The 13,193-nt window shown below is 45.8% G+C and overlaps 1 non-coding gene across 1 annotated transcript; it reads left to right on the top strand.

The window, feature by feature from the left end:
* Nucleotides 1-9,817: 9,817 nt before the first annotated feature.
* On the top strand, nucleotides 9,818-9,899 carry trnal-uaa (transfer RNA leucine (anticodon UAA)). The gene has a single exon. It is a non-coding gene; the product is annotated as a tRNA-Leu (tRNA).
* Nucleotides 9,900-13,193: the final 3,294 nt, after the last annotated feature.

Below are 13,193 nucleotides of genomic sequence, written 5' to 3'. Positions count from 1 at the left end.
ACCTGACAAAACAGGACCAGCCATATACCTGTCTGACATTGAGCTGTAATAGACCCAAAAGCAACATTCCTTTTGAATACACACTGATCCGATCCCTGCAGCTCGAAAGAACCGAAGGAAATAGCAACTGACAACATGCAATTGGCTGAACTAACACATTACCCCCGAGACATGTAGGATGTAAACCTACAATCGTCTCATTCAAAGTCAGATGTTTTATCTATTGCTTCACTAGCAGGATGCACACACACACGCTGGACACCTTTCCATATGTGATGGAAACATGGACATCTGGGAAACAACATTCATAAGGTGATCAACCAGCAAAGATAATCCACTTTGTGTAACAGGGCCTTTCAATGGCAAAGCAAATACACTTGTCCTCAGGTACCTGCTTCTGTGTCGCCTGTTCTTCTGCTGGACGTCTCCAGCATTTTATTCACAGTCACTGCGCTGTCTTATGATGTACTCCATTGAAATGTAATTTCATACTTGGATTTAGTGTCACTTCCAGTCAAGATCCTGAACAAATTCAGCGAGAAACCTCTGGTCATTTCCAACATGGAATTTGGAATCAGACGATTTGAACGAAGGTTTTATTGGGGCCGCCCCATCACCGCAGATCAACGCCTCAAAACGAGCCGCTGTTAGTATCAAACTGTTCTGTACCTTTCTGCAGTAAATCAGGTTAGCACAGCTCCGCTTTCTTCACATTGAAACCAGGGCGGCAATATGAATTGTTTGGAAACTTAGAGAGAGAAACATTGCTGCTGAAGAAGATGATGACGTGAAGATCATACACAGAGATTGGACAGATCAGGTCACAAGTGTTACTGTCAGCTTCAGTAGGGTCACTGGTTCGGAGTCTGAGTTTGTAATACCCAGACCGGGATACAATTCCCACTCAGGAAATGAAGATTTATTTCTCTTCTTGTGAGTTATCTTATTAAAAACCAACTCCTGCTTCCTCACAGAACACAGACCCAGTGATTGTTTGCATCTATCTAGAAGGACAATAGCAACAGATACAGGAGAGAACTGAAACCAGAAATCACCCATCTGGGACATCGCCTTTCTGAGTTGGAAATATCTCGGTGCTCCGACAGTGCTTTTGGGTCTAGATCCTGGAACTCCCTCCCGAACAGTGTCATGGCTGCAACTTGAGTTCTTCCAGGGTTCTGTAAAGTAACTCAACATCTCAATCTCTGGAATAAATAGGGATGGACAGTGATTCCTCTCCCATTGAGTGGCGTCCGACGCCACGAATGAGTTTCGAACAGGGTGATTAGATTCCCAATCGCTTGGAAACAGGCCCTTCGGCCCAACGCTGTCCCTCCAGAGAGTAACCAACCAACTAGACCCATCTCCTTTCTGGCGAATGCACCTAACATTTTTGGCAATTCAGGACGACCAATTCATCCTAACCTGCACGTCTTTGGACTGCGGAATGAAGCCCACGCAGACACGGGGAGAATGTGCAAACACCATTCAGACAGTTGTCTGAGGCTGGAATTGAACTTGAGACCCTAGTGCTGTGAGGCAGCAGTATTTAACACTGAGCCATCATGCGACTCCTCTGGTTTCAAGGTGGAAACCTACAAGTGATCGAGAGAAGTGATTCAGTGTAGCGGGGTGATTGAAATAAAATGAAAGGTAAAGCCGACTGGAAGGATTGAATCAGTAAGTGAGAGAGGAGCTGGTGGAGCAAGGCTCAATGTTAGACCTAAAATATCAGCCTATACTGCCCACTGTTTATACTGACTCACACAACACTCCTGATCCATTCACCACAATGACCCTGTTCTCTTGGGGTGATATTCCCTCGGTACATATTAACACAGTTCATGGGCTCCAGGAGGATAAACACATCCTCTTTATCCTGTCAGTTTAATGAAGATGGAGGGATCAGTTTGAACCCAACGCAAGAAGAGATTGCCTCTTTCTGTGCATTTTCACTGGGGAGTGTTCAGGTGTGAACTATTCTTTTCTGTATAAGGGGAGATTGATTTAAATTCTCACCGAGCAACTTTCAACCCGAAACAAATTACGCTGATGGAATAGTTAATGAACTGCAGATTTGGATTTGAAGAGCAGTGTCTGCGCTGTCTCCGTGGATTAATGAGTTAAAGCGCCTGGTAATAACCAGACCAGGATGGTGTCAAATCCTGGCCTTGCATGTCCTGTATATTGAAGGTTCGTTGTTTAACCATCCCGTAAATGCCATTGTGTTGACCCACCATACCGAAAGAGACGGCTCAGCATCCTTCTGGTGTTTGAGCTCAGCCCATTGGTATTTCATGTTCCCACGTCCTACCGCCTCTTGTAGTCCCATCAGTCAATGCTCTATCTTTCTAATTCCACTTTTATTCTCCCTCCTTCATTCCCACTTTGTTGGGAATAACGAGGTGAGGCAGGAGACACTGCAGATATCCCAGCAATGTTGTGGGAATGGCACACACACTGCAAGATGATACCCCTCCTTTTCTGCTGTCACCATTCATTCGTTCAATTGAAGCAAAGACTTCACTTCAATCGTATAATTGGGGTGAAATTGTTTTTGTTTGGTGGATTATGAATTCTATTAAGAATTGTAAAAGCTCATCATATTTTGATGAAGAAATGTCACCTTACCACAGGCCTCAGTGACATAGACTCTACCCGGAGAATGTGAGGACAGTTCTACACACTCTAGTCAGGGGCGGGGAAAGCCCGTTAGTAGGTCTACTCTCAAACTATCTCCGAATGTCAGACTTTTCAAAGAGCAGAAATGGAAAATAAGGGATATTGATAGACAGAGAGTGGGAGCATGTGGAAGAGAGTGAGGTGGATACACAGAGGAAATGATAGACGAGTAGAGACGCATATTGAGGGCGAGCCTGAAAATAGAAACTCTCCATTTAAAATGGGTGCTCACTGACAGAAAGGGGAATAAAAAAGAACAATTGAAGGCCAGCGTTTCACCAGCTCAAGGCAACGGAATCAGCATTACACCCGGAAAGGTCGGTTGACATTCAGAAAGTTGACATTTCTCGGCGAATATAATATTCTGATAAATATGCTGATTGGTCAGTAAAACTGACAATTACTCTGGCATTAAAACAATAAAATGCATAACTATCCTTGTTCTGTCGATCTGAAACATTAAACCTGTTTCTCTGCCAAGTCTGCCGAGTTTCTCTGTCAATTTCCGTTTCTGATTCCGAATTCCAGCATTTGCAGTGCTTTGTTTAAAGTTACTCTGCATTAAGTATGGGACAACACTTGATCAATTGTCAGCTCCATACTTCATTCCCTACTTCGGGAAGGCTGACCCCACGATTAATGGGACGAGGAAAAGTCCACTTGCTGCAACAGTGAGAAAACTGAATCCTCACCAGGAGGCGAACAGGGAAAGCAAAAAGAAAAGGCACTGTGTGTTTTCATCATGAAACCGCTTTTGTCTTTTCGTCTGTGAACATTTTAGCTGCAGATTAGTTTCTCCCTTTCTTCCGATTTTTACAGCGTGAGAAAGACCTTTCGGCCCATCTGCAGTGCGGGTCATTGGACTTCCATCTATTCTAGTCCCAGTTCCCATGAACCTGCGTTTCTGATGTTACCAGGGCGAATCTAAATGGGATTCTCCCTGTGACCTTAAATGACACAACAATGGGACTGAAGTTGGACATGGTCACATTATGTTGTAACACCGCCGAGGAACACAACCTCATATTTACCCACAGATGGAAATAAACAGAGGTCTCAGGATTAGTCCCGTTCCATATGCTTCCCATCCGCCAGTTTCTCCGACCAGCTCACCGCAGCTGGTCAAAGAGGTCTGCAGCACAGAAAATGCCCTTCGGCCCATCAAGTCTGCACCAGTCGAAGACTGGCCCCTGACTGTTTTCATCTCCTTTTCCAACGGATGGCTCGTAGCTCCAACAAAGTTGGGATGGAATTGTTCAATTCATAGTGTCTCAACTTTCTCTGGGGATTTCTGTGTGTTGTACCCTGATAGACAGAAGGTTGTGGTTGCCCCCATTCCCAACCTGTCTGAAATGTCTTTTTTTCCCCTTCTCCTGTGTTTTGTATGTGAAAGAAGAAGACAGGGTGTAATCTCCCTTTTAATTTGTTGACATTACTGAATCGTAACCGGTAGGATTCCAGGCTCTGAGGGTAAAGCCGAATGAATTTCAAGTCCATTGCCTTAAACACGCATCGACGATTCCAGAACCACACTGTCCTCTTCATTTTCCAGGTGTCTCTCATTGTGGAGCTGAGGAAGAGTGAATCATTATCGGGTTGGTTTGAATCCAATCACTTCACAGTTTGTAAAAGCATTAAATTTTGGCCCATGGCGGGTCTGGTTGTATCATCCTGATAGATGGAACGGACATTCATTTAAAACCAACAACAGGAATTGCAAGAGAAACTCAGCAGATCTTACAGCATCTATTCAGAGAAAACCAGAGACAACATTTCAGAACTTCATCAGAACTCGGTAATCTCCCACAGGTCCTGCCAAACCCCTTACATTCCACAGCAGCTTCTGTTTTTGCTTCAGATTCCAAGAATGCACAGTTCCTTACATGAACCATTAAAGCAATGCAGAAACTTCTTTGTGGATCCTCACACGAAAGGGTTCCGTTTGGAGAACATTTTCCTGACCCCACTCGACACACGAAACTGTGCAGCATCCAAAACAGATGCAGCAAGAACAACCATCGCTGTCGACCTGGGGGCTCTTGAACCAGGAACCTTTCATTGAACAGTCGAATGCGCTGAAACTTCTAACCTCACACCTTGCACGATCCTCTAAAGCAGGCTGTGACTGACTTCTCACTTCAGTCTGCCCTTCCCAGAACGCCAACTGTCCTCTATCAGTTTTACTTTGCCAGACATTCATTATGGCGACATGGGAACAGTCTGATCCCACCCACTACAGACACACCCATGTCACTGGGAACCAGCTCCCCTCCAACCCGGACCATCTCCCTTCGAGCCTCCCAGTGTCTTGTGTGGTCCCGAGTTATTTCATTGATCTAGAGTCCAGATGAGATTTGTATTCCTCATGTACAGGAACGAGAATTCTTTCAATGTCTCCGATCAGTTCATGTGGTGTCCTCTTAAAGAAGGGGAACGTGTCTTGACTGTTTCTGCTCAGCCCGACAGTTCGCCCTTCTTCATTCTCCTCTGATTCCATTTCCCAAAGAGTTCCCGAAGATTCACAAAGCTGGAAACTGTGTTATACGGGTTGCGCCTTTAACATTTGTGCACCTGCCAACTGACAATATTTTTCCAAAATCTCTTCACAATCCTCTGTCTTACACCGTGTCCAGGGATGAGAAGTCCCGTTTTGTGGAGAGATTCCCGAGGCTGGTGAGTTTCCCTTTGGAGTAAAGATGGTTAACCGGCAATTTCCTGCGGCTGTTTATAATGATGGGAGTGGGAACCGTGGGCCTGGGCACTTTGACGAGCAGGACCAAGTGTTACCCCTGACCAGAGGCAGTGAACAGAGGGACTGGGATTAAAGGAATCGAATGAAAAGCAGCACTTCTGCGCAGTACATTCACAGAATACTGCAGGAGCTCGATGGGTCTGGCAGTATCTGTGAAAAGAGAAACAGAAATAACGGTTTGAGTGGGGTATATTTCTGATTAAGAACTCGAGCAGCCTATGTCTAATCAAATAACGGACATGCTGTTTCTGAAGTTTGAGCGAGACTGCACCCTGCAGGGAGTTGTTCAAGATGTAGTCGGCAGGATTCGACCCTGCATGGGGAAACATCAATGGATTACTAACCCATCGCCTTAATTACTCTGGCATGAGGACCCTTGCGTTCACGTGCCTTAATATCTCTTCTAGAATGGAGAGTTGTAACCTGAAACACCAGTATTTGGCTTGTCCTGTCCGCAGCATGACCCCAGTATTCACTGTCACCCTCTCTTGGTTCAGAACGGAGGAGGATGCTGGGAGATCAAGTTGAATGACACCCACATTGATGAGAGGTAAAGGGGATGGGAAGGATCCATTTTCATGTGCAGAGAGATTCATAAACACAGCAGTGCACCGAGTGTCCTTGTGTTTGACTAACACTTACACCACCAGCTGAATTACAGCCATTGAAGTGCTCTTGAAGAAGACTCTCCATTGGCAAATCTAATGTGAAAAATCAGCTCTAATTGGTTAATCAGATGTCAAAATATGAAATGTTTTCAAATACTCACAGCTAGCAGTAGAGAGTGTAGACCTACCTTCAGGGGTTCATTCTGCTCTGATTTACACCCAGGATAATGTGGGACGAGAGGGCCTCATCACAGCGGAAGGGGTCAAACATTGAAGACTCTGATGGGGAGGATATTCTCTCTATGAGAGGGTAGCAAATCAGTGGAATTCTTTCCAACTGAGGGCCATCAAGGCTCGGTATTTTCACGGTTGAGATAGACAGACATTTAGTCAATTCACCATCAAGGGCCAGGGAGATAAGGCTGAGAGGGGGAGTTGAGGATTAAACAAATCAGCCCGTGATCTCATTGAAAACTCGCCGACTTGATCGGCGAAAATGATTCCAACTGCTCTAATATCTTTGCTGTTACTTGGAAGATGCTAAACCCCACTGTAAACGAAGGAAAGCACAAAGTTAGGAAGAGATGACTGCAGACACACGGAGTCACAATTATTTATTGAAAGGAAACTCAAACTGTCAATTTGCCAGATTTCTTTGCTAACGTGGGCGGTCCATTTGACCAAGGGAGCTGTTGATTTGAGTGTTCTTAGATGTGAAACAAATAAAGGTCAGTGACATTTGTTTTCTGGCAAAATACATGGCCTCTCCTGATACTCACAATGAAAGAGATGGTTTCCATGAAAAGACAGAGACTAAGTCACCTGTAAAGTAATCAATGACCAAGATATGACTCGCGATGTTCTATGGGAGATATATGATTTATTGATTATTGTTCTCCAAACTTCCTTTACAATGGAACCGGGAGTGGGAGCGGGGAAATTAAACCCACCCATGATTATTGCCATCTTTTACCATTCACACACTATTTATTTCTTGTACGTTTTATTTCACATTGTGGTTACTGCGAGTGGGCTTGTAAACTGCATCTGGTGGTGAGTTCTTTCCTCACTGTTCCTAATCTCTTCCAAAACACATTCTACATTCTTATCTCCTGAATGACGGTAATCTCTAACCATTGTACAAGTGTCACTAAAACCTCCCCATTTCACACGCCTCCGTATGTCACCTCCCAATATTAGTTGATACTTTACTGTGTTGCAATTGTGAATTATATGAGAAAAACAAAATAGAGACTGGTGGACCTGGGTTTCCAACGCACATTATTGCAGCCAAACCGCAGATGACTGCCCACAATCCGATCATGGAAACACACACCGATCCATCAGGTAACACAGAATAAGCTCAGCACTAGAGGACATGTCAGGATCAGCACCAGAAACACAACAGAAATATTTCTCTGCCCTGCTATGGTGGATGTATTTCTCAATGAGCAATCGAGAGTGACATGTGTTCCCTCAGGAGTGACGTCACACCCGGAAGCAACCAGTGTCACAGACGGTCATGTGATCCAAGTTCCAAGCCACGGTATTCGAGACACTCAGTTCCCTGTGGATAGCTCCAAGGAACAGCCGTCCGTGGAGTTTATGGGTTAGTTGAACTTTATGAATGCAGCTCGCTAGTTGTTGGCCTGTTTCTCCGATATAGTGTTTCATGCAGTCGCTGCGTGGAATCGACACAACCAGGTTTGTACATGATGGGTATTGGGTGTTGTGTTCTGGGGAGTTTTGTCTGAGTGAGGCTGTCGGTTTATGTGTCTGTTGTAACCCAGTGTGTTCAGAGGAGTCAGACCGTCAGTTCCCAACAATTTATTTTAATAAAGGGGAGTATGCTTTTCAAATTGCCTGGTGACATATCCTCGTTGCGAATTTCGTGTGTGCCAGACATCTGGGAATGAAATCGTGGGGATATCCATTCTTGGCAAAGAAATTGTGTGGCCGTCCCGAATTGTCACAGACCAGCTGTCCCGAGTAGCAATCCGTCCAGACGGCAAGGTTTGGTGAGAACAGCACAATAGTAATAGGACAGGGTAAACAGAAGGCAGACCGAGAATTTCTAGAAGCAGGGCACTCACCCGCGGATTCCATCAATAAACAGATTCATCTGGACCCAGTCTGGAACCCCAAAAACCGGAAGCAGCAGGAATGAAACCAAATCAATTCCAACTGCCCCAGGACAGCAGCGCTTCACAACAGACTCTGCAGCCCTGTGGATGGCACCCAGAAATGTGAGGAAAATGCTGCAAACCATCTTCCCAGCTCCGCCAAACATTCCAACACCAACTCCAGGAGGCACACGGACTCCACATCTTTCTGCTCCAAAACACTCCGGTTTTCTCCAGCAGAGTATTGTACCCTGAACCCCCGGGAACAAGGTGAGGATGCCAACACGTACACGGCCAGGAACGGCAGTGAGAGTGAGGGTAACAGCTGCCATTGTCGTATGGACAGCCACAAACACTCCCTTTGAAAAGGACTTTGTCCATATGAAAGTCTGTACAGCAGTATAACCCGGGGCCCAAACAGACTGCGCTGGGGATTCATATTCCAGATAATTTACGGTGGGCACCGTTTTCCCTGAAAGTGAGTGGGGATTGATATTTCATTGCTGATGTGAAACCAGATCCTACACTGAATCTGCTCGCCGGTTTGTGTTGCTGTGGTGAAACGGTGGGCAATCACGGTGTGAAACGTTGTTCTAGCTCTCTGGTTTCCTTCATTCCTGTCCTGGTCAGGGAGGGTGGGGATTGGTCCTCTCCATCAGATGGAGGGACCAGCGCATTGTTGACCCAATTGAATCAAGAATGGAATTGGTCATCTTCACTTCTTATGGTTCATTGTTGTTCTGTTTTGTTGGATGTTACTTGAGCACTTTCTGGGACTTGACAATGCATTAAAGCTCCAGTATGTTTGGAAGCACCGGTTTGGAATTGTCTCGCTGCCATTTGTGTGAGCAGTACATGACATAGACGAATCGCACTCCCTCAAAGTCAGCATGTCAGTGTGTCTGGCAATGGTTCCGCCTTTTCTGTTTTGCTTCTGTCCCACGCTAAGAGCTGTCAGTTTTTGGATTCGCTCTAGTGCTGAGGGGGTAATACAATTTGTGTGGTATTTTTCTTCAGGCCAAACTCCACCCTCCAGGAAAAATAGCCCAACGCGCTGAGTAACAAACAGCACGCGTTTTTTTTATCAAATGGTCTATTCAAGTTGGTGTCAGCTTCTGGAGCGTCTCAGAGTTGCCAAGCACGGAAACAGACCCTGCTATCGAGCTTGCCACTGCTAAACAGATAACCGAAAATAATCTTACCTATATTTCCCAAAATGTGTCCCTTATCTCTCCGAACCCTTTCAGATGCCTTTGAAATGTTGTGAGCGCACCAGTCTCTGCCCCTAAATATAGCAATTCATTCTGTACACACGGAAATGTCTGTGTTCAAAACAAGTGTCCCTCACATTCCCTTTAAATGTTACTGTTCTCACATTAAACCAATGTTATCTCGCTTTGAACTCACGTGCCTTGTGAAAAATTACTCCCTGACTCTTTTCTCTGTCCGTCTGCCTCATGTCTTTATAAAATTCTGTAAGGCCATTCCTCAGCCCTGAAGCTCCAGGGAAAACTGTCGAAGCCAATTCAGCTTCGTGCTATTGTCCAAACAGTGTAAACCTTGCAAATTTTTTCAAATACTTTCGGAATTGTTCCACGTTCGTTACTGAATGCGCGATCTGTTCGTGCCTGAAGTGAAGCTTGCCTCCGTACGGTAGCGTAGCCGAGTGGTTTAAGGCGCTGGATTTAAGCTCTAGTCTCTATCGAGTCGTGGGCTCGAATCCCACCGCTACCAAGGTGGCGGCTGTTCTTCCGCAAGCAGTTGAACATAGGGAGCATATGTGTTTTCGTCGTTGTGGTTGCAGCTGCTCAGGCTTCTGAACCAGACTGACTTGGAAAACAGTGTGAGTCCTTGCTGTCGGACCCTCCTCAACCCCTCTGCTTTCGGACAGACGCGCGGCCAGTTTCTGTGTCTCAAATCGTCAGCGCGTTTGTCTGGAATTTTGTTGGTTCGACCCCGCCCTTAGCAGTAAGCCTCAATTATTCTAGTTCAAGCATTGAGACCAACCATGTCCCGACACTGCAACCACGAGAACCCACCCGAGTCTGCAGCTGGATGTGGCCCCAATCTCTCCAAGGTCCCGCTGCCAACTGAAAGCGGCTACTGCAGCTTCAATCAGCGGCTTCCTGCTCAGCCCTGGGACACAGCACATGGAAAATCCTTCCCCAGGAACGGCTCTTCCCGTGTGAAAGGGACAACCATTCCACTTTAAATTGGACACGGCTTCAGAGGATTGTTCCTGTTCTTGGAACGTTTCATAAACAAAACTCCTGTCTCGCAAATAAGAAGTGGGAAAAGTTGTTGGCCAATATCTCATTACTAGCGTTTCAGCATCGCTTCCCTTCAGGCATGAACAGATCGCGCATTCAGTAACGAACGTGGAACAATTCCGAAAGTATTTGAAAAGATTTGCAAGGTTTACACTGTTTGGACAATAGCACGAAGCTGAATTGGCTTCGACAGTTTTCCCTGGAGCTTCAGAGCTGAGGAATGGCCTTACAGAATTTTATAAAGTCATGAGGCAGACGGACAGAGAAAAGAGTCAGGGAGTAATTTTTCACAAGGCACATGAGGTCAAAGCGACATAACATTGGTTTAATGTGAGAACAGGAACATTTAAAAGGGATGTGAGGGACACTTGTTTTGAACACAGACATTTCCGTGTGTACAGAATGAATTGCTATATTTAGGGGCAGAGACTGGTGCGCTCACAACATTTCAAAGGCATCTGAAAGAGTTCGGAGAGATAAGGGACAAATTTTGGCAAATATTGGTAAGATTAATTTCGGTTATCTGTTTAGCAGTGGCAAGTTCGATAGCAGGGTCTGTTTCCCTGCTTGGCAACTCTGAGACGCTCCAGAAGCTGACACCAGTTTGAATAGACCATTTGCTAAAAAAACGCGTTCTGTTTGTTACTCAGCGCGTTGGGCTATTTTTCCTGGAGGGTGGAGTTGAAGAAAAATATCACACAAATTGTGTTACCCCCTCAGCACTCGAGCGAATCCAAAAACTGACAGCTCTTAGAGTGGAACAGAAGCAAAACAGAAAAGGCGGACCCATTGCCAGACACACTGACATGCTGACTTTGAGGTAGTACGAGTCATCTATGTCATGTACTGCTCAAACAAGTGGCAGCGAGACAATTCCAAACCGTGCTTCCAAACATACTGCAGCTTTAATGCATTGTCAAGTCCCAGAAAGTGCTCAAGTAACATACAACAAAACAGAACAACAATGAACCACGAGAAGTGAAGATGACCAATTCCATTCTTGATTAAATTGGGTCAACAATGCGCTGGTCCCTCCATCTGATGGAGAGGACCAATCCCCACCCTCCCTGACCAGGACAGGAATGAAGGAAACCAGAGAGCTATAACAACGTTTCACACCGTGATTGCACACCGTTTCACCACAGCAACAAAAACCGGCGAGCAGATTCAGTGTAGTATCTGGTTTCACATCAGCAATGAAATATCAATCCCCACTCACTTTCAGGGAAAACGGTGCCCACCGTAAATTGTCTGGAATATGAATACCCAGAACTGGCTGTTTGGGCCCCGGGTTATACTGCTGTACAGACTTTCATATGGACAAAGTCCTTTTCAAAGGGAGTGTTTGTGGCTGTCCATACGACAATGGCAGCTGTTGCCCTCACTCTCACTGCCGTTCCTGGCCGTGTCCGGGTTGCCATCCTCACCTTGTTCCCGGGGATTCAGGGTACAATACTCTGCTGGAGAAAACCGGAGCGTTTTGGTGTAGAAAGATGTGGAGTCCGTGTGCCTCCTGGAGTTGGTGTTGGAATGTTTGGCGGAGCTGGGAAGATGGTTTGCAGCATTTTCCTCACATTTCTGGGTGCCATCCACAGGGCTGCAGAGTCTGTTGTGAAGCGCTGCTGTCCTGGGGCAGTTGGAATTGATTTGGTTTAATTCCCGCTCCTTCCGGTTTTTGGGGTTACAGACTGGGTCCAGATGAATCTGTTTATTGATGGAATCCGCGGATGAGTGCCCTGCTTCTAGAAATTCTCGGTCTGCCTTCTGTTTGCCCTGTCCTATTACTATTGTGCTGTTCTCACCAAACCTTGCCGTCTGGACGGATTGCTACTCGGGACAGCTGGTCCGTGACAATTCGGGACTGCCACACAATTTCTTTGCCAAGAATGGATATCCCCACGATTTCATTCCCAGATATCTGGCACACAAAATTCTCAACGAGGATATGCCACCAGACAATTTGAAAAGCATACTCCCCTTTATTAAAATAAATTGCTGGGAACTGACAGTCAGACTCCTCTGAACACACTGGGTTACAACAGACACATAAACCGACAGCCTCACTCAGACAAAACTCCCCAGAACACAACACCCAATACCCATCATGTACAAACCTGGTTGTGTCGATTCCACGCAGCGACTGCATGAAACACTATATCGGAGAAACAGGCCGACAACGAGCGAGCTGCATTCATAAAGTTCAACTAACCCATAAACTCCACGGACGGCTGTTCCTTGGAGCTATCCACAGGGCACTGAGTGTCTCGGTTTCTGGGGCTTGGAACTTGGATCACATGACCGTCTGTGATACAGGTTACTTCCGGGTGTGACGTCACTCCTGATGGAACACATGTAACTCCCGATTGCTCATTGAGAAATACATCCACCATAGCAGCGCAGAGAAATATTTCTGTTGTGTTTCTGGTGCTGATCCTGACATGTCCTCTAGTGCTGAACTTATTCTGTGTTACCTGATGGATCGGTGCGTGTTTCCGTGATCGGATTGTGGGCAGTCATCTGCGGTTTAGCTGCAATAACGTGCGTTGGAAACCCAGGTCCACCAGTCTCTATTTTGTTATTTTATTAATCTTACTTTACTGTGTTGCAATTGTCCAAAATATCTATTAATATTGGGAGGCGACATACAGAGGCGTGTGAAATGCCGAGGTTTTAGTGACACTTATACAATGGTTAGAGATTACCTTCATTCAGGCGATAAGGATGCAGAATGTGTTTTGGAAGAGATGAGGAACAGTGA

This window comes from Chiloscyllium punctatum, unplaced genomic scaffold (genome assembly GCF_047496795.1).
Source record: "Chiloscyllium punctatum isolate Juve2018m unplaced genomic scaffold, sChiPun1.3 scaffold_110, whole genome shotgun sequence".
NCBI classification, from domain to species: Eukaryota; Metazoa; Chordata; class Chondrichthyes; order Orectolobiformes; family Hemiscylliidae; genus Chiloscyllium; species Chiloscyllium punctatum.
Note: the sequence above shows the minus strand (reverse complement) of the source record. Positions and strands in the feature narration are given on the sequence as shown.